This window comes from Cavia porcellus, unplaced genomic scaffold, assembly GCF_034190915.1.
Source record: "Cavia porcellus strain 051 isolate PalLab524CR breed Dunkin Hartley unplaced genomic scaffold, mCavPor4.1 scaffold_6, whole genome shotgun sequence".
Taxonomy (NCBI): Eukaryota; Metazoa; Chordata; class Mammalia; order Rodentia; family Caviidae; genus Cavia; species Cavia porcellus.
Genome location: NW_026947489.1, coordinates 94838622 through 94861088, shown reverse-complemented (window position 1 = coordinate 94861088; position 22467 = coordinate 94838622). Strand labels below are relative to the sequence as shown.

Here is a 22467-nt window from a genome sequence, read left to right as displayed (position 1 = left end):
TTCCTACCGGGCTCTGAAGGAACCAGGATGTCTGCAGCTGATGTAACCCTGCCCCACGGTGCCAGGCCACAGCTGGCTTGCGTGGCAAGAGACAAGGGCCTGGACAAACCCAAATCATAATTTTAGACGACTTCCCCCAAAGTTAAATAGAACGGTCTTGAATGGCTTGGGGGCTGGGATTTCAGCAGGTGGACTCCCTGGGGACACAGCCAGAACCCCCCCAAGGGTGCAGCAACACGGTGGGGGGGAGGGGGTTGGTTGCTCACTGCTACTCAGGAGTTGGGCTGTCTCCCCAGGGCCCTTACAGCCTGCACACAGCTGGTGGCCACGAGCTCCGAGACACCTGGGTCCACATCCTGACCGGAGCGCAGGCTATGACTATGGCACTGGGGAGGGAGGCAGTTAGGAAAAGTTGGGCTCCAGTGCGTCCGTGAAGGTGGAGCTCGGGTGTCTGAGGAGGAGAAGCAGTGGTTTTGCGCTGGTGATGCCTTCCCTGCCTGTCCCAGGGTCCCCCATCCAGTAACAGGGAACAGGGACCCAGTGTTCAGGGGAAGGGTTCGCTCATGTTTTATGAGGTTTACAGGAGTTGTTCAGTGGAGTAGGAACATTCTGTGCACACACGGGGTCCATGTGACACCGCTGTAACGCACCCTCAGGGCACAGATGCTCACTGTCATCCCAGGGGCTGGGGAGGCTGAGGTAGAAGGGTCTCAAACTTGAGACCAGCCTGGACAACTTGGCAACAGCTGCATCTGTTGTGCAGCTCTGGAGTTCCTGGGGGAGAGGATAGAGAGAGAAAAGTGACACAGTACACGGAAAGCCGAGGTGGTGGAGCCCTCTGGCTGGGAGAAAAGAGGGTGCTCAACCACAGGAGTGCATTTGAACTGGGAGGTCCATGTCAATTCCAACCCCACTGCCTAGCAACTTGTCTGGCCTGGGCCCCTCGCCTGCAGGGGGCTGGACCAGCTTGTGTGTGTGGCTTGCCTCAGCCTCCTGTTCTCAGGGGGGCCTTGCTTGTCCTGGCGTGAGTGATCCTCTCCAGCTTCAGCTGCCCCCTCTACCTCCGCGTTTCTGTTTTGCACTTATAAGCGGCTGGAAGTCAGTGGAAGTTGGAGGGGCTGTTTGGAAAGCTCTGTGGAAGGCCTTTCATTCTTGAACCATTTCCATTTTGAGTGAGCTGGTTTAGGCTAAAGATTTTTAGTCTGAAGATTTCAGGTCCCTGTAGTCTGCAGTTTGACCCTATACAGTCCGCTCACCCGACAGGACTTACCGACCAGCATGGCTGGCAGTGGGCAGACGGTGTCTGTGACTGCGTTCCTTTCATAGCACCATGCTACTGTGACGCTGCTGTACACATTCCATAGTTATTTCCTGCCAGATGTTCAAGGCAGAGTTAAGGCGAGCCTCTGGCTGTCAGCCAAGGCCAGTCACGGCCCCTCTCGGTTTATCCTGAACCATGTACCGCACTGCTCAGCTTTTCTGTCAGGGTCACCTCTGGGTGAGTCACAGCCGGTGCTCCACCAACTTGTTTTCTGTGAAAGCTTGGGAGACTTTTCTCTTGGTGACTCTCAGGCGCACTACTGACCACTGACCACTTTCCTCTGTGGTCCTACAATCCCCTTGGTCAGAAGACCAGGGACTTGCCAAGTTATAGGTGTTGCAGCGAGGTTGTCTTATGTCCTGGGTCCTTACTGACTTCAGGGCTCGGGCCACAATGTTGGCTGTCCTCCCAGCCTATCCATCTTTCTAGTTTTTGGGCTCCAAACTTCAGTTGTTGAACATCCAGAAGAGAAAGTTAATGATATTACATTGTAATTTTATTTGCATTTCAAGCACTTTTTTTTTTTTTACTGGTACCAGGGATTGAACTCAGGACCACACGCTTGCAGGGCAGGCGCTTATGCTGCTGAGCTAAATCTCCAACCCGCATTTCAAGCACTTTGAGATACAAATAAAACTGTTATTTCCACTTAACCATGGGCATTGTAGTGCTGTGAAATTCAGGACCAGAGCAGATGGAAGACAGCACCAAGGAACTTGGGAAAGCGATCAGCTTTATGATGCTGGTTGGCTAACCAACATCACAGTTCCAGATCGGCAGCCCTGGCCCTGGGGCAAACAGTTACTTAGGGTTTTCAGAGGGAAACACAGATGGCAGATAACAGGTGTTTTATAGTTGGTCATAGGTGTCTTATGTTACCAGGCAAGATTCATGTCCCGTAAGCTAATTGAGGTTAACGTCGTATAACAGGAGCTCCAGGTTATAGGAACATGAGGGACCAATTACTGTCTAAGACTGAGCTGAGCTGTTCTTGAGGTAAAAACTTGGAAGCAAGTAAAACCTAACAAGATGTGCTGTGTGGCTGTTACACTTATAAGCTGCACCTGGCATGGGGCATGGCAAGGCCAGCTGGGCTTTGTAGTTTTTCTTTTTTATTTTTGATACTAGGGTTTGAACTCATGACCTTGCGGATGCCAGGCAGGCACTTATGCTGCTGAGCTAAATCCCTGGTTTTGTAGTTTTCTAACTGGGAACAGGCTGCACGTCCCAGCCCCATCCTTGAACAGTGTTAGGAATGTAAGTTTGTTTTTTTTTGGAGTACTGGGGATCAAACTCACGACTTCACGTTTGCCAAGCAGGCACTTATGCCGCTGAGCTAAACACCCGGCCCAGGAATATAGGTTTTAAAAGTTTCCCTTATACATTTAAAATTGCCCTGACACTAGTAGCTGAATCCCTGTAGAATGTTAACAGTTACACGTTTTACAAAGCAAATTAGAAATCAAACACCATACATAATATTACAGAATGACATTTGTGACACCACCTGAATTTCCATTTCAACACAGTATGACCTTTTAAGCTATCTCTAATACACAGGGAACTCTTGCCTAACTTGTTGACCTTTAGTGGCACACACATCACGGAAGGTTCTGTTGAAGGCAGAGGTCTGAATCTGGAAGGAAAGTCTAGTCTACCACTAGAAGCAACTCTTGTTTCACCTTTTGGGAGACCTGCACATCTCCAGCCACGAACACAGTCAGTACACTACAAAACCCAACAGTTACAGCCATGTGAAAGCCTCTGTACCACAGCATCTTTAAATCAAAAATCTCTGTGTCTAGAAAATTTAATCTTTTGATGAATGAGCAATGTAAACATAATAGTATTTTTAAATATTTAATGGGGTGTCTCCTGTAGGGCAATAAAAATCACTGGGGCTTCCTATTAATGAACTAAGACTGGATAATTATTCAGGTAGCTGCTTCCTTATTCATCAATTAAAGTCCTGTCCAATAGTTTGTCTACATCCCCAAGGGATTTCTGTTTAATTATCGTAATAATTTTTTGATGACTCATGAAAACCCAATCACAATGATTAACACATTATTTTTGAACAATGAGAGGCTTTCAAGGTACAATATATAAACAATAAACAATATATATTACATTCATAAACAATATATATTACATTCACACAGACAATTTTGGCATCACTTTGACCAGCTGGCAACCCATGCATGCTTTTTAAATCTATAAGCCAGGGTTGGGGATTTAGCTCAGTGGCATAAGCACCAGCCTTGCAAGCAGGCACTCGTGAGTTTGATCCCTGGTACCGATAACAAAAATTTTTTTTAAAAAAAATTTATAAGCCAAATGAAATTATGAACAATCCAAAATGCAAAAGAAAAAATGAAAACAGTTGAGTTCAAATAAAAGCTGTGAAATTATTGGACAAATGGACAAACAAGTACACAGCTTAACAGATTGGACAAGTAGACAGTAACACAGGCAGACTGACAGTTTACCTACAACACCAGAGGTCACTCAGATGTATTTTTGGCCAAATTAAATTTTATAATAATCTTTTACAATTTTACAAATTTGTAATTATATATAGACTAGCCAGAATTATTTGGAGGTTGCTTAGCAGAGATCTCTTACAAGAATTTGGAAGCAGGGCTGGGGATTTAGCAGCATAAGTGCCTTCCTTGCAATTGTGTGGTCGTGAGTTTGATACCCAGTATCCATAAAAAAGAAAAAGACAAAAAAAAAAAAAAAAAAAAGAATTTGGAAGGAATAAAACCTTCTATCTGTAATTATACAATTTTTGTAATTGTCTTAATAATACTGTTGGGGCTGGGGATTTAGCTCAGTGGCATAAGTGCCTGCCTTGCAAGCAGGCAGTCATGAGTTCGATCCCTGGTACCGATAAAAAAAAAAAAAGAAAAAAAATACTGTTAACTTCCATGGCCCCTTCTTTCATATGACCTTTAGCTCAGTTATTTCTAACACTCTTCTCAGGTGTTCAGTTCTGTGTCTTGGTTGCCATCTCTGGGCCATTCTGCGTGAGTTTCTTTAGTTGGCTCCAGGTCTGCTCAAGCCCGTCCTGCCTACTGGCCACACAGCAGTCTCAGAGGCATCACTGTCACAGGACTGAGTGTCCGCTTCTTGAGAGGCGGAATCAACTTCTCTAGATCTGGCTGCATGACATAGTCAGATGGTATCTTTGGCACCCACATAGGCCCTTCAGTGTCCTTGGAAAGACACAAGCACACCCTGGACCCTAAGTGGGTAGTGGGCTGGATCCCTTCCATTGGCCAGGATAAAAATCTTTCCAAAGGACCCTTCCTAACTTTTTTTTAAACAAGAATTTATAAACGACTTATAGGCTGGGGGTTTAGCTCAGCGGCACAAATGCTTCCCTGGTGAGTGCAAGGTCATGAGTTTGATCCCTGGTACCAAAATCAACCAACCAAACAAAACAACCCCCCCCAAAACAGCACAAAACATACAACAGTTACATACATGATTAATATGTACAGTTTCTGTACTGAAAACTAAGACACTGATACAAGAAAGTAAAGAAGACCTACATAGATGTAGTTATATTGGTTGTGAATTTGAGGCAAGTACCCCTGAAGTAAACAACAATTTTGAAAGAACAACAGGGTTTGAGAACTCACACTACCGGATACCAAGACTCACTGCCATGCATGTGAGACAGTGGTGTGCTCAAGCCAGCCTGTTCCAGCTTGAGAAAGTCAGTGTCGATTTTTATTTTTTATTTTTTTATCGGTACCGGGGATCGAACTCACGACTGCCTGCTTGCAAGGAGGCAGCTAAATCCCCAGCCCCATCAGTGTCGAATTTTTACAAATTGGTTGTTGTATTGGTTATCTGAAATTGTCTACTGAGAGTAATTTTTATTTTATTTTTATTTTAAAGAGAATAAAACCAAACCAAACTACAAAGAGTAAAGCCAATCAGAACAGAACAATGAAAGCAATACAGAACTTCAAAATAAGGCAATAGGAATTTAACAAGGGCTACCATAAGGTCTCAAAATAGCTGTCCAGGGCCGGGGGTTTAGCTCAGCGGCATAAGCTCCTGCCTTGCAAGCAGGTCGTGAGTTCGATCCCTGGTACTGATAAAAGTAAAAATAAAATTAAAAAGTAAATAGAATAAAAAAATAGCTGTCCATACTGTCAGACCTAAAAGTCAGACAACTACACTTGGACTTCCAGGAAGATGGCGGAATAGTGGGCAGCAGAGAAAACAGCCACTTGGAGAGGCCGTCTGGACGGGAACAGAGCAGGGGGAGGGCGGGGGGCGCGGGGCGGGGTGGGAGTGCGCTCCCCGGGCCAGGAGAGTCTGAAGTCGGGATGGAGGGCACAGAGCTCTGCAGGGAGGAAATACTTTGGAGGCGGCAGCTGCGGCGGCGGGCGGCACCCCGCAGGCCTCTGGGGGAGACACTGCGGATGCGGCGGGCGTGGGGGACTCCGCCGGTGGCGCGGAGTGCTGGGCCCCGGTCCTCCCAGGAGGGCGTCATCAGCCGGCCATTCTGGAGCTGGGCGGGTGAGCCTAGCACCGGGACCGGGGTGCTGCGGCGCCTGGCGGCGCCCGGATGGGCGCGGACCGGGACTGTGGCCTTGGGGCTGCGCCAAGGCTGCTGCTGCTCCCGGGAGGCAGCTCCTGGCTTGCAGGGCTGCAGTGACACAGCTCAGGGCGCATCCGGAGAGAATCTGGAAGTGGGCTCGCGTTTTTTCTTGTTTCTTTCTTCTTGATTTTTTTTTTATTAACTTTTTATCGGTACCAGGGATCGAACTCACGACCGCCTGCTTGCAAGGCAGGTGCTTATGCCACTGAGCTAAATCCCCAGCCCCTTTTTTCTTGATTTTTAAAAATTTTTTCTTGCTTCTTGTTTGTTTTTGAGTGTGGCTCCGGCCTCCTTGTGGGTGTGGCTTTGCTCTATTCTACCCTTTATCCCTTCCACCTCTCTTTTCCCTCAGTCTTCTGCATCAGTTTCCCCAAGTTGGTGGGATCCATCTTTGTCCTCCAACCTACCAGTAATCTCTTTCTCTGTTCCCACTTCTCTGTTTTCTCCTTAATCCATTTTGAACCTTAACTCTTGAGCACAGAATTGACATACTATGGACTTACATGTTGTATATAATTGTTCTGCATTCTGTTATATGGTCACAAACTCTGTTTACATCGTTAAAAGCTGCAAATCAGGTTGGCTGAATTTATTGTTTTATAGGCTGTGTTTGATGCTATTGGTGCCATCACAGTCAAAATTGACATAATTGTTCTAAACAGCTGTTGGCCCTGATAATCCATGACTGAGACTGATTTGGGACACAGAGAATACTGTGACACAGTGACAAAGAACCAGGCAAGCAATAGCTTCTCCAACAAACTGACGAGGCGAGATCTTCCAACAGACTCAGACTCCAAAACCCAGCTACATCTGGAAGATACCTTAGGAATCATTATCTGCGTGCCCTGCATACCACCAATAGAGCAACCCGATATAGACAACTAACAAGTGGCACTCCAGGAGTTAAAGTAAAAAACAAAAGAAACGAGAAGACATTTAAACAAGCCCCAGCCTAGGGAATCTGGAAAGATGAGTTATTCAGGCAGTCAGTGAACCTTTGGGCACTAAACTGAGAAGATCCATTTCCAGAAGGGCAAGGTGTTAGAGGAGACCCAGGTAGTTTTGATTCAGAAGATGGAACTTGAGGGAGGTTTGGAGAGAGTCTTATATTGACTGATTCAACAGTAAGCATTGAGGTCCTGTGTCCTGGCCTGTGGGTAAGTCCACGGAGACCCTAGAGGGGCAGTGGGGATGAAAGGGGACAAGAGACGCAAAGAATGGAGACAGGACAGAAGTCCGATCAAGTCTCATTTGTTCAAGGAAAAAGTAACAAAAATATAGGGTATTGGGGGAGGAGGGAGTTGGGTTCTGAGATGTCAGCAGGTAACTTAGCAACAGTGGCAAGACTGAGGGTTCTAGGTTAAATCAAATTTTCAAATTTCCCACATGCGGGCTCATAAGCATAATCCCTGAAAAGGCCAAACAAGCTAGGCAAGGTGCTGCTTAACTACCAAACTTAACTCCTAGAGGGGGTTAAGGTGGTGCGGCCTGCAGATATAAGGTGGCAGCCAATTACAGGGCTTCCCACAGTCCCCGTGTGAACTTGGGAATACAGTGGTACAATAGATAAGGTGCCTGTTCCCAGAGAACTGACTGCTGTCAAGGGGAGATAGTTAATGCACCAGATGAATAAAGGAAATTTGCATGGAAAATAAAAGTTCTGAAGCCTCTGATACAGGGTTCCTTCAGAGTAGGTGGTCAAGGAAAGCTTCCCTAAACAAGTGACACAAGAAGTTGTGCTACGATCCGTGGGCAGAGAATGGCAGCACAAGAAGCTGCTGGTACAGAGATTTGAGGTGGTGATGCGCTTGACCTGCAGGAGTAACTGAGAGATGGCTTCTGTGACTTGGGTGGAGCCAGTGAGCAGGAGACAGTGGCCAGCTGAGTCAGGGCCAGACAGGCCCTAGACTGGCAGGGATGGTAAGCAACTCTAGGTGCTGGAATGGTGCTGAGGCAGTGTGGGTTAGCTCAGGGTCTCTCTGTTTCCAGAAGCTCAGGCAGCTTGCCAGTCTTTATAGCAAATGTTTCACCAAAGCACTGTGTGGTGACCACAGTGTCCCCTGAAGACATGATCCCTGCCTTGTGTGCTTCCTTCTGTAGCCAGGGCAGTGGTGGACCCAGGGGCCTGAGTCGAGTTCTCCTCTCCACTGAGCTGTACAACTGGGCCGCAACGGAACTGATCTTTTAGGAGGCAGCCACGGTGAAGTCAGACATCTACAGCTTTTCCCTGATCACATGAGAGATTTTAACTGGTGATCAAATTAACCAAGCCTTAAATTTTCGTTGTTTTTCTGAAAATGCAGGATTATAGGAGATTTTTGGTTTTAGTGTTTGAGACAGGCTGTCCTTAAATTGTGCAGATTGGCCTTGGCCTCAAACTCGTGATTGTCCTATGTCAGCTCTCTGAGTACTAGGATTACAGGGCTGTGCCACTCCACCTTGCTTAGGAGATTTGTTCTAGGATGCTTCTTTGTGTTTATGGAAAATATAAGATGGCGATCTGGCAGAAATCTTTGTTGTACCTGTACTTTAAGACTCAGCAAAGCGCATCCATCTGCTTGTTAATGGTAATGCATGCAAATATATGTAATTGCTTTTCCTCATGCTCAGGCTAAATGCAGGGCTTTGGGAATTCTAGGGAAGTGCTGTACCACTGACTACATTGTTTGGTTCCCAAGCACCTTGTGTGTGTGTGTCTTTTAGTCCAGGCTGGCCTTAAATTCACCTTGCAGCCCAGGCTGGCCTGGAACTCATAGAGATCCTCCTGCCTCTACTTCCTGAGTGCTGGGATTACAGGTATCTGTCACCATGCCTGGCCTCCAAGCAATGATTTTTAAATTGGAGAGTTAATATTTAACAATCTGTGTGACTTTTCTTTCTTTTTTTTTTGTCTTTTTTGAAACAGGATCTTGCTATGCAGTTCAGGCTGGCCTTGAGCTCACTTTGTAGCCCAGGCTGGTCTCGAACTCGCAGTAATCCTCCCACCTCAGCCTCCTGAGTGCTGGGATTACAGGCGTGAGCCACTATGCCTGGCTCATGACTTTTCACTAAGCTCAGTTTTTTAGTTTTTTGAGGCAGGGTCTCACTATGTAGTTAAAGCTGACTTTGAACTCACTATACCCCAGGCTGTCCTCGAGCTTGTGGTGATCCTCCTGCCTCAGCCTTCCAAATGCTGGGATTAGGGTTGTATGTCACTATGCCCAGCTTCTAAGCATTTTTAAATGAGGATAAAGTTGGGTTCTGAAAACTAAATATAAAATTGAATATAGGTAGGGTCCCATAGACCCTACATGTCTCTTCATGCAAGCCTGTTGAGACTTACAGGTCTTTAATGTGAAGTAGTCACATATGTGAGGACCGGAGAGCTTCTTTAAGAGAGGAACAGAAGGACTCCACATGTAGCTTAATGGTAGAATACTTTCCTATGTAGTATGTGCAAGACCTTGGGTTCTACCCCCAGCACCACAAAAAACAAAAGTTACTTAACATAAAAGAGCTACAACACACAACCCACACATACCTACACACAGTGAGTGAAGGCATATTCACATGAGAAGTAAATAAGCATCACCTCCCTTTCCTGGTATTTGTGGTCTCGGAGACAACACTGCACCTGGCATGAGGTGAATGTGTTGGGGTACTCAGCTGAATACCATGAAGCATGTCTGGGGCCCCAAGGCTGCCAGAGGGAGAGCTTGTATACACACGATATGGGTAATACTATTTCCTGTCCCTCTGGCAGAGTTTTTCTTGGTAAATAAATGAAGTGACTTCTCTTGTATTGTTGGTTTTTTTCCAAATCTATTTTATTTCAAGAATAAAAAAGAAAAGAAGTGGAGAAAGAGGAAGATGAGGAGGAGGAGGAGAAAGACAAACTACAACAAAATTTCAAAACGCATCAACCAGGGGGCAACAATGGTACCGTACTTCATTGTGCATTGTCATCCCCAGATGGCTTCTCATTTGTGACTGGCCTTCCAGATAGTTTTATTTCAGAAAAAAAAATTAATGTGTAGCTGGGGATTTAGCTCAGCGGCACAGTGCTTGCCTGGTAAGTGCGAGGTCATGAGTTCGATTACTGGTACCAAAGAAAACAAAGCAAAACACTAATATATAAAGGGGCTGAGTGACTTGACTGTGGCTGCACAATTGCATCTGGTTTCTCACAGTTGCTCCTTCCTCCTTACAGATGATGTGCCCTGGAATGACTTAGATGGCTCAGTTATTAAGGAAGCTATCCTCTTGGGAAACTTTTTAGAAGCTGATGCCAGGCTTCCAAAATCTTGCTATGATGTTGTTAAGTCAGGTGTCCAAGTCAAGCAGAAAAACAGAATTATGAGTCTTGAAGATACCCAGTATATTCTGCAGGATGACTTAAAGGCAAGCCCTGAAGTACCTGTGAGTTTGGTTCTACTTAGCCATCTTGGAAGAGTAGGCATTGAGAGGCCAAAAGGAATCTGGAGATCAAGCCGTGGAAAGCCCTGGAAATCCTCATTTTACATTACTTGTGTGTTGCTGAGAAAGCCTAACTGCTTAACACAGTGTAAGTAGTAAGGACGGAGGGGTGGAGCTGAGGATGTTAGCACATAGTGGGTAGGGGTGCTGTAGGCACACAGTGGGCATGCAGTGAATGGTAGCTATTACTGCTTTCATGGTATTGGGATAGCAATGAAGTAGTTAATAAGGACTACGGGGTATCCACCAAGAAGAGGGAGCTTATCTGATAGGTAGCTGGTTTCTACCAGTGACAGTCAGGAGATTGCAGATACGCCTTTGACAACATTTCCCGTGTCACAGGAGAACACTGGAGCACAGAGAACCCAGCCAATGGAGAGCCCCAGGGTGCAGAGAAGTGAACCCTATCCTGGTGTCAGTATCTATCTAGGACTAACTTCAGAACATCGAAAGGTGGGTGTAGACTTGGAAATTAAAGAGCTAAAGGAATCAGGTATGGCCTGGACTCACAGGCTAAGCATCACTTTAACACTAGTGTATTTTGAGAATCACATGAACTACCGTTAATCATCTACTTTAAACTGTACATGCTGGGAAGATACGGGATACTTTAGGGCAAAATCAAGATCCTTAAATTACTAAGTTAAATCTTTTGGGTTTTGTAAATACCTGGCTTGGATGCAGAGCTAAGTAGTAACAATGAATTTATTTATAGTGTGATTGCTTGCTTCTTTCTTTCTTTTTTTCTTCCATCCATCCATCCATCCATCCATCCATCCATGCTTCCTTTATCTTTCTAAAATTTTTTTTTTATTTTTTGACATCCTTTAGCTATGTAGCTTTGTCTAGCCTTAAACTGTATATAGCCCAGGCTACGTAGAGACTTATAGGGTTTAAAGTAAGCATCACTGACTCCAAAGAAGTTGAAGAATACATTATTATCTTGGGACATGTGATTTCTAGAAAATTCAATGAAATGAATTGACATTAGCAGAAATACCTGGAGAGGACAGTGTTTGTGTTCACTGGGTTTTAAATTTATGTAAAATACATTTTATTTTACATATATGAAATTTAAAAAGATGCAGTAAATGTGTTTAGTTTTAACATTTAAAAAAGTTGGCATAATGCCAGGCATGGTGACAAACACCTTTAATCTCAGCACCTGGGAGGCTGAGGCAGGAGGATTGTTTGCAGTTCAAGGTGCCCCTGGACTACATAGTGAGACCCTGTCTCAAAAAAAACAAGCCTCCCCAACTGTCATAACATTGTATGTGTTTACTGGGTATAACATGATGCTGTGAAGCATATATTAGTTGTGGAGTAGTTAATCTGTGTAATTAAAAGTCACACTGTTCGCACAGTTAACATTTTGTGCTACAGCGTCCACTTCATTTTTCTTTTCTTTTCTTTTTTTTTTTTTTGGTCTTTTTCCTTTTCATCGGTACCAGGGATCGAACTCACGACTGCCTGCTTGCAGGGCAGGCGCTTATGCCACTGAGCTAAATCCCCAGCCCCTCATTTTTCAAGACTACTGGTCACCTTGCTGAAAGTCGGTCTCTGGAGTTTATTCCTGTTGAGCTGTTGAACTCTTTGGAGCTGTAGTTATACATGGTTTGAGCAGCCTTCCCCTCTGCAGCTCCTCACTACCTCACATCTGCTCAGCATCACCTCATCGTCACCATTCTGCGACTTTACAGTATTAGTGTTCTTCAACTCCACAGATAAGTAAGATCACGCGGTATTTCTCTTTCAGTGTCTGGCCATTTCACTTACTTATTTCCTTCAGCTCATCCCATCTTGTCCCAAAGTCCCATGTTTTATTCTTTCTATGTCTAAATAGTATCCCAGTGTATGTATCTCTGTGTGTGTGTGTGTAAATATCTCACATTTTCTTTATTCAGTTTTTAAAATTTAAAAAAGTATTTTATCCACAGCTCTTTTAATTGTTTATTTATTGTTTGATTATTTTTCTAAGTTTTGTTTGGTGTTTTGTGGCACCGGGAATCAATCTGAGCAACTTGTGCTTACCAGGCAGGCGCTGATGCCACTGAGATGCATCCCCCGCAGTTTTTGATGGACACCTAAGTTGATTCCATATCTTGACTATCTTGGATAAAAGTGATGCACTCAACACGGGAGCGCAGCTGTCTCCTCAAAGTAGCTTTTTGTTAGGTGTACCCTGTCGCATGCACCCTGGATCATAGTAGTAGTTCTGCTTTTAATTTTTTTTCGAGACAGGCTCTTGATATGTTGCCAGCCTGGTTTCTGTCTCCTGAGTTCAAGTGGTCCTGCTGCCATCACCTCCTAAGTAGCTGAGACTAGAGATAGATACTACCATGCTCCACTTATGATGATGATTGTTATTTTTTGAGGAATCTTTGTCTTATTTTCCCTAATGGCAATAGTCCTTTAGATTCCTGCTGATTATAAGGATTTGTTTGTATCCACAGCCTTGAAAACACTTGTTACCCTTCTAAAATGCTTTATAAGATAGATTAGTATATCAATTTTGTTTTTTCTTTTTTGTTCATAGATGACAACACTAATCCACAGCTGTGAAGCTAGTCCTGGACCCTCCCCACATTGGTCACTAAGACTAGTGACAAAAGTTTGCTCAGTCAATTAGAACAGAGTATTTTACCCTGATTAGGGGATTTACGAAGAAACAGCTAGCTGGCATTGGAGGGTTTGGCACTCATGCTATTGACAGAGCAGCTGGGAGTGACATTGGAGGAATGGGATACAAAGAAACACTGTACCTGTTCATCTTCCCGCTCTTTCTCCAAAGAACAGAAAACACCAAATAAGTTTAGCATTTTGCTACCTGCTTATTTATACTTTTTAATATCCTTTTAAAAAATTACTGGGAGGGGCTGGGGATTTAGCTCAGCGGCATAAGCACCTGCCTTGCAAGCAGGCGGTCGTGAGTTTGATCTCCAGTACCGATAAAATAGGAAAAGACAAAAAAAAAAAAAAAAAAATTACTGGGATCCAGGGATTTAGCTCAGCAGCACGAACACCTGCCTGGCAAGCTCGAGGTCATGAGTTAGATCCCTGGTACCAAAAACAACAACAAAAAATTACAGGGTTGGGGATTTAGTTCAGTGGGCAGCACCTGCCTGGCAAGCATGAGGTCCTGAGCTCAATTCCTGTGTCCTCCCCCAAAATAAATAATAAAATACCAGTAAATATATGTATAGGCAATTTTATATCTTGATTTTCCACTTTCCTTGAGAATGTATTATCCCATGTAACTTTAGAAAATTTTAATATGACATTTTTATTTTATCAAATTATTTATTATTTTAAAAGTTTTTTAGTTTAAAAAAATTTATTTTAAAGAGAAAAAACAATGCAAAATTTGAAAACAGGATAGGAGAGTAACAATGGTTCATTTACTGCATATTGTTATCTTCAAAGTAGTTGCCCATATTACAAGATATAGGTATGAAAAATTGGTCAAACAATATAGGCACAAACCTTTCTTTTCAATAACCTAATAGGAATTAGTAATATTGTTATCTTAACTGTCTTGTATGTATGTATGTATGAATGTATGTATGTGTTTTTCCTTTTCTTTGTTCTCTTCTTTCTCCCATCCCAATTTTATTTTCCTTTTGAACAGTTTCTTTCCATTTCACAGTACCTATTGTACATTTTGGATCCTACTTATTCTTTCTGCTTCAGAGAGCTAAGTATTAAAACAGAAACATTAAAGCTATTGGAAAAAAAATCAGGTAGAAATCTTTTCTTTTCTTTCTCTCTCTCTCTTTTTTTTTTTACCAGGGATCAAACTCGTGACCTGGTGCTTGCCGGGCAGGCACTTGTGCTGCTGAGCTATATCCCTGGCCCGAAATTTTAAAGACATAGGTGTAGGCAGAGAGTTCATGAACAAAACTCAAACTGCACAGGAGGTACTTCAAATAATCAACAATGGGGATCTCATCTTATTTAAAAGCTTTTGCACATAAAAAAAAAAATCATCACCAGCAGAGTGAAAGACAGCTCACAAAATGGGGAAAAATGTTAGCCAACTGACCTTCCGACAGAGGACTTATGTCTGTAATCTATAAAGGACTGAAAAAAGTCAGACCCTCAGATTTCAAAGGTCCAATCCAAAAATGGACATCTGTGTGCTTCTTAGATTGAAGAACAAATAGCAAATAAATATATGAAAAAATGATAAACATCATTGGTTGTTTGAGAGATGCAGATTATTCCATGTAATTTTTTAAAACCCTGTAAACTTGGTTTTTAAATTTTACTTTACAGAGAAAAAATTTGTATTTTAAACAGAAGTAAAAATTTCAAAACAAGATACTGTGATATATATTTTTCAATTTTTATTCTTTTGCTTTTCGCTTCCTTCTTTTCTCTTTTCCCCTTCCCAGTTTCTCTTTCCTTTTGAATAGTTTCTTGGCATTTCACACCATCTGTTGTACACTGTGGATCTTATTTATTCTTTCAGTTTCTCACACTAGGGAGATAATAAGATGTTTCCATGTGTGAGTCTGATTTATTTTATGAGTACGGTCTCGAGTTGCATCCATTTACCTTTTTCTTTTTTAACTTTAAATGTAGTAAACTCAGAAAAACAAGACAGAACAAGGCTAATCAAGACAATGCAGCAAAATTGGTATAAAACTTCAGAGCAGGATGCCAGGAAAACAATGATAGTATATCTTATCTTCACAATAGTTGTCCTTTCCATCAGGTATAGCAAAATTAAACCAAAAACAAAACACTATAAAAGCACAATAAAAATATTGAATAAAGCAAAACAATCAGACTAAAGCTAAACAATGAAAACAATATTAGACTTCAAAGACAAGATAGAAGGAAATCCCCCATATTTGCTATATTGCATACTGTTACCCACTCAAGAAAAGCTGAGACCACTGGCCCCAGGCCTGCAAAATCAACTAAAGAGTACAAGCATGTAGTTGCTTTCTCTACCTCAGTTGCTATCAACTCAGGCTGTCCTGGAAACCATCCAGCTGCTAACGGGGGTGGGAATGGAGGGTGGACACTGTGTGACTCTCAGCTCAGGTGCTGGTAGACTCAGGGAGGTGCTGTGTTTTCTTTCCCTGGAATGCCTGTGGCTGGCATAGCTTATCCGGAAGCCTGGCTGGTTGATTTCTTGGTTGGTCCCCCAAGTCCCAGCATGGTGGATTCTCGAGAGATGCTGACTTTTTTCTCCGTGGAGTGCATGTGCTTGCACAGCTTCACATCCATTTACCTTTACAAAATCTCCAGTTTATCTTCCTTTTTTGCTGAAAAGTACTCCATTGTACAAAACAATCATGTCTTTTTTATCCATTCCTTGGTTGATGGGCATTTGGGTTGTTTCTAAGATTTAGCTTGTAAACTTTGAAATTGTTAGGTTTGAATTTCAGTTTGTTTCTTTTTATATTCTGTGAGGAACAAGGTTACAATGACTTACACCTAATGTTTTTCCTGCATTTTGAATTACTTCCTTAAGATGGATTCCCAGAAGCAGAGTTACTAGGTCCAAAGGTTTGGTCATTTTAAACCTTCTTCTTCTTCTTCTTCTTCTTCTTCTTCTTCTTCTTCTTCTTCTTCTTCTTCTTCTTCTTCTTCTTCTTCTTCTTCTTCTTCTTCCTCCTCCTCCTCCTCCTCCTCCTCCTCCTCCTCCTCTTCCTGTTCCTCTCCTCTTCCTCCTCCTCCTCCTCTTCTTCTTCTCCTCCTCCTCCTTCTTCTCCCCCTCCTCCTCCCCCTCCCCCTGCCCTCCTCCTCCTCCCCCTCCTCTCCCTCCCCCCTGCCCTCCTCCTCCTCCTCCTCCTCCTTCTTCTTCCTGGGGTTTGGACTCAGGGTCCTCCGCATGCTAGCCAAGCACTCTACCACTAAGCTACAACCTCAGCCCTTAAAGTTTTTTTTTTGGTACCAGGTCTAAAAATTCTTGATAGTTGTTGCCAAAGAGCTCTTTAAACAAGCTGATTAAGCTGACCTCACTGCTTTCCAGTTCTGCTGAGAGAGTGGTACATTATTGATGATGGGGAGATCATATCTGTACCACACATCACAGTTTTGAAGAATTCAGTTTGTGTGTTATAAAATTATAGGGTATATAGAGGAAATCACTTGTTACGTGGTTAAAAATACCAGCTCAAGACAGATTGATCTGCCAAAATCAGACAGCTAACCCAGCAAGTCAGGGTCCAGAACTCAGTAAGTTCTCAGAATATTCTTCACAGTTCTGGTGCCTCATGACTGTCTGCACAAATGTTAGTTACTGTCACTAATACGCAGGTGGACCTGTTACCAGAGAAGTCCGATGGAAGAGAAGGAACAGAACTTTTACCTAAACCACCATCTGTGTCTGAGACAACTACTGAGGGAATCAGACTCCTCTATCTGGTGAAGCTGTATTTCAATTGAAGATTTCTTCTATTTCTGAAAATTTCCCAAGAAACAATTGTAATCATAAAATCTGAACTTGGAAACTTTGAAAACCGTAAGAAATCTTCTAACCCAGTCTTGGTTGCACAGTCTCAGCCAGTACATTGGCCAAAGTCGCAGAAGCAAGGAGTGCGGTGTTCTGGGTTCCTTAATTCTCTACAGGGCTTTAGCAGGTAAGGAACCTTGCAGTCTGGCCCCCTCTGGTGGCAGACAGGAGCCAGTGCAAGCCCAAGAATGGGTCAGAGTGTCCTGGGATGGTTCTGGGTGGGCTATGAGTTTTGTTTGGAACTTGAACAAACTTACATATTTGTGTCCGCCGTGCTCTAAGTCCTCTACCTAAAAAATCTGTGGAATTTAGGATCAGTGTGGGATATCTGAGACTTCTTTAAAATATGAAGTCAGGAAATGTGGAGAGATACACTTACACTGGAAAAGTGAGTATGAAGTAATGGGTTTGTTAGACCAGATGAAATTTACAGCACATTTCTTAGCTGCCACATACACACAGAGTCTGTTTGTGTTTCTGTGTCTCTCATGATGGTAAGGTTCAAACTGAGGGCCTTATGCACACTGACCAACTGCTTTTCCACTGAGCTACACCCACAGCCCCTGATGGATATCCTTAAGTGAATATCCTCTAGTTCACTCTTTAGAAAAATTAAAAAAAATTTTTTTTGGTACCAGGGATCAAACTCACGACCTTGCACTTGTCAGGAAGGCACTTATGCTGTTGAGATGAATCCCCAGCCTTGTATTCACTCTTTAAAACCTTAGCACTATCTTCCTACCTTTCTCCTTTAAGATAATTCCATATTAGAAACAAGGCTTTTCTGACTGCAGAGTACATAAGGGAAATGCTTTCTTTCATTGTGAGACCTTACGGGAAATATTTCTATTTTATACATATGTACATATGTACACACATGTATGCAAGCATATGTTCCATAACAGGCACAATAAGACAATATACTGCCAGGCACAGTGGTGTGTGCCTGGAGCCATAACTACTCAGTAGGCTGAAGTTAGAGGATCATGAGCCCATGAGTTTGAGACCAGTCTGAACAACACAACAAAACCATTTAAAAATACACAATATAGTTATTAGATATATAAAGTTCATTAAAGTACAGTCACTGTCACATATTGTATGAACGTTATTCTTTGGTATCTGTTTTATCTTATAAGAGTAAAGGATACAATGTCTGCAGTGGTGGTGGTGGTAGACTAGAGACTAGCCCTGAGCTACATCTCCTGCCCTTGTGAATGTTTATTTTGTGACAAGGTCTTGCTAAGTAACTAAATTTCCCAGACTGTGTTCTAAATTACAGATCTCCTTACTCATCCAAATACAGTATCTGTTTTTTGGGGACTGTGATCTTAGCAGAAGTGTGGAACATTTGAAATGAAAACAGGCATATATGGACATACCCCCAAAGTACGAGCTCAGTGGTCTAGAAAGACTCGGCAAATTCAAATCAAACCCATTTTGGTAACTGCTAGTTCTGGGAATTTCAGGTGTTCTTTATTTTTGTTCAGTCACCAAGAGCATGCACCTGCAAGTTTTCTGCTGAAACATCTGGAATGCAGCAGCAAAGGCTGTTTTAGGGGATAACTAACTGGGATGTCTTTCCTGTTCTGTCATCAGGTCTCCCTTGCCCTCCCCATCAGGCCAAACAGGGCAAGCTAAGGAAGAGGCAGCTTGCAAAGGCAACTGTTGTTACAGTGTGAGGCAGAGTGGGGTCACACAGTGATAGGATGACAGCTGTGTTTCCAGGTTCACAGTAACCGTTCAAGGTTGTTTCCTCTTGTGCACAGCGGAGGTGAAGGCCGAGAAGGCAGCTAGTGGGGAGCTCCCAGTCCTTCCTTGGCACCCGCAGAGCAGTTTGACTTTGAACAGTGGAGGCTGTCAGCAGGTCAGTCCCTTGTTGCGGCCCCCTACTAGGGGCCCTGAAAAGATGGGCTGGCAGCAAGGTGTAGAGTTTCACAGGGAGAAGGAGGAGTCAGGAGGATATGATGTCAGCTTGGTGAAAGTGGACAGCTGTGGTCAGGACAGTGACAGTGAGAAATGTGGCAGACAGCCTGGGCCACAAAGCTTTGCTGGTAAGGTAACTTGGGGAAATTGGGTTGAGTGAATGCTAACAAGTTATATCAGCTCCCAAAACTGTGTTAATTTTCTGGCATCTCTTTTCTTTTCTTTCTTTCCTTTTTAAAATTTATTTTTATTTTCTTTAGCTTTTTGAGACTGTGTCTTGCTGTGTGGTTCAGGCTGGCCTCGATGTCCCTGTGGAGCAGCACAGGCGCCTCCAACTCTCAGTGACCCTTTTGCCTCATGGCGTATTTCTTTTGCTTGATCCTCTCTCCTTTCCTACCTTTTCTGGGAATTTGAATGCCAAGGGAAGCAGCATGCCTTTTATATCGTGTAGTGGTTCTTAGGTGAATAGATTTTCAGAGATTCACAAATTTGTCCGTTACTTAAAATCCCTGCATTGAAAGAAAGTAAGATAAAGTTCATGTCCTGGTCATGGTCCTGGGTGAAACCTGGCAAAGAATCAAGCCTTTCTTACCTAAGAGTGGAGACAGGCCATCAGTGCCTACTGCTGTTTGTTTCTTGGCATTATATTCTAGGCTAGAGATAGATCCACTGGGTCTATTCAAGAGGAATCCAGAGAAGGTTGGTATTAACCATCCTCAGTTTACAGATTTACAGGTTACAACTGAAGAGTACATTTTCATCTGATAATTTGCTCTAAGGATAATGGGGATATCATTGAGCCTCCCCCCACCAAAAAAAAAAGAGACATCTATAGTAATCATTTATCTTAGGCAGAAAATCTGGTGTGATTGATTTGATCTTTAGAATCTGTTCCTCATCTAGCGTCACTCTGGAGTGATGGCTGGGAAGGATAGATGACCCAGGGCTGCAATTTGGGCCCAGGCTAAATTAACAGCCTCTACTCTGTGCACTGGACCTAATGCATGGCCAGTCTTGAGCGAATGCATATGCAGCTCCCTTTTCACACTACCTTTTGTCCCTTTCATGCTGTTCCAATATCACTGAATGTCTGTGACTCTGACTGTGTTATAATCATTAAGTATCAGGCACCTTCCCCCCCAGGAACAAGAAACACAATCAGAGCCTAGTGAGGCCTTTCAAGCAAATTTAGATACATCCATGACCATGGAGAAATCTTACAGTGTAGGCTATATGGCCTGGAGAACCCAATTGAGCTCCAGGCCCAAAAGTAGAACCATTCTTACATATTACGAGACTAATATCTGTAGTATTTAGATGTTTGTGGGACCAAAGTCATCTAATGAATAGAGACAAAGATTGGAATGATACGATACAAAAATATAATAGTAGTAAAATATGAGCTCTTTTGAGCACAGTACAGTGTTGTACTTAATCATGTTATCCAACCCTCTCAGACTGTACTTAAGTGCACAGGGAGAGGAAGTTTGTGCCAAAACAGTGGTATGGATTGAAAACTGGTGGTCAGCTTAACGCCAGCAGAATTAAATCACCATGCTGCTGAGGGTAGATGTTTCACCTGAGGAAAGATGCCAGCGTAACAGAGATGTGGAGAAGGAGAAGGAGAAGCTATTGAGCTGAGGCATTGTTGAGCCATTGTGGGTTCTCCTACAAGTTGCTGTTTGAGCCGTTGGTTCTCCTGGAGAAGCTCTGGTCCACACACCAAGCATTGCTTCCTGGCTCCGGAGAAGACAATGTGTGCCACTTGGTCTTCAGGATGAACTTGTCACGCTGGCACGTATCCGACTGTGCTTGTTGTCGGAGGAGCTCGGGGCCTCCATGTTGCCGAGGATGGCTGTGGTGCCTTTCAGGACAGCCCTGGTCTTTGTTGTGAGTGTGACTTCTCAGCTCCAGCAGAGAACTTAATCCCACTAACACAGCTCCTTCATCCCACTGGCATGGACTTTCTGGCTTCCCAGCATGGAACCATAAAGGAGACTGGTGTGACTTCTTGGACCTCCAGTTGGACTCATGGGAGTTAGTGTCCTGAGCTCTGGGTTTTCATCTGAACTCATCTGGAATATTGCTGTGGGATTTAGTCCCTTGACTAAATATTCTATGTCTTTGGTGTTGTGGATAGATTTCCTGCAGTTTCTTGTATTAACTCTAGGTGACCATCCTAAAACAATATTATAAACTCCATGTCCCGATTCTAATTGTTTTCTGCGTGACCCCTGACTACAACCCATAGTATTCAAGGAAAGAAGCTACAAAAATCTCTTCAAAGGAATGTGGATGCTTGAAGGTGGGAGAAAGGAATCGGTTGTCCTTGTCACAACTGGGACTGAATATAGAAAAATAAGCAGAAAAAGAAAGGGTAAAGTAGAGATGTCTGTTACTTTTTAATATTTCAGTTTTGTTTTTATTCTTGAGGTTACATTGTTGTTCTAAAACTCATGTTCCTTCAGTTATCTTTAAACTGTCGTACCTGAAGGAATGCAAGGTCCGTACCTGAAGGAATGCAAGGTCAGAGCAGCTCAGACTCCTCATGTGCAGGCCAGTGTTAGTGTGTGGACGTGGACTGTATCTGTGCCCTGGAGGCATCAGTGGTTGAAAACTGGGTCCTCAAGCTTGAGTTGTCTGGGGTCCATCGTCTCACTTAAAATTTTAAACAGAAAAGTGGTCTTATCCCCACCTCTAGTGCAAATGAGAGGCTGAGACACAGGATGGTCATTCATCCACACCAAGCAGTTCACGATTGCCTCTCTTCACCATGAAAGTGGGCAGAGGCACCCACACAAATGAGCTGGGAAAGCCAGCTCCATGTTCAGCTGACTGCTTGCTGGGTAGTCTTCTGTAATGTCGTGATTAACACTGCACCCAGCAGTAAAGGAGTGGTTTACAATGAACGGCAATTTAAACGTGATTTCCTACATTATTAACAGGATCAGGCTATACCATCATCGTATTCATTACAGTCTTTTGAGGACATAACAGATAAATGGTTAACTCCAGATCTTGAATATTTTTATCCCTTGGTTGCTCAAGAAAATTCATGTTAGAGCTGGGTGTGGTGGCTCACGCCTGTAATCCCAGCACTCGGGAGGCTGAGGCAGGAGGATCATCGGGAGTGCGAGACCACCTAGGCTACAAAAGAAGCTCAAGGTCAGCCTGAACTGCATAGTGAGACCCTGTCTCAAAAAGACAAAACAAAAAGAAAAACAAAAACTAAAAGAAAACTTTCCTTTAGAGGTAAAAATTACCTTCAAATATATTAGTATATTTTGAAATTTCTCCATTGATTCACTTTCTTTAAATCACTTTTTTTGAGAAAATAGCTTACACATGAAAATGTCTAATGTCATATTCATAGTGTTTTCATACATATTTTAAGTTTTTCTATAATACTATTTTTGGGAATGGAAGGTCATGTGATGCTTTCCCCGAAATTGTGATTTTTACGTACACGGGACACTTTGTTCTTTCTTTTGTGTTTTTTTAAAGAGAATAAAGCAAAGGAAAATAAAATAAAATAGAACAAAACCATTCCAAATAAACCAGTATAAGTGATACAGGACTTAAAAACCTTATGAAATCAACAATGGTCATCATATGTCTATAGTCAAACAAAACAAAGGAGAATAAAACCCAATCCAACAAAATAATGAAAAT

At 43.1% G+C, this 22467-nt stretch overlaps 1 long non-coding RNA gene across 1 annotated transcript; it reads left to right on the top strand.

The window, feature by feature from the left end:
* The first annotated feature begins 11797 nt into the window (after positions 1 to 11797).
* LOC134476564 (uncharacterized) lies at positions 11798 to 14719 on the top strand. Its single transcript, XR_010048364.1, has 2 exons — positions 11798 to 12128; positions 14190 to 14719. It is a non-coding gene; the product is annotated as an uncharacterized LOC134476564 (long non-coding RNA).
* Positions 14720 to 22467: the final 7748 nt, after the last annotated feature.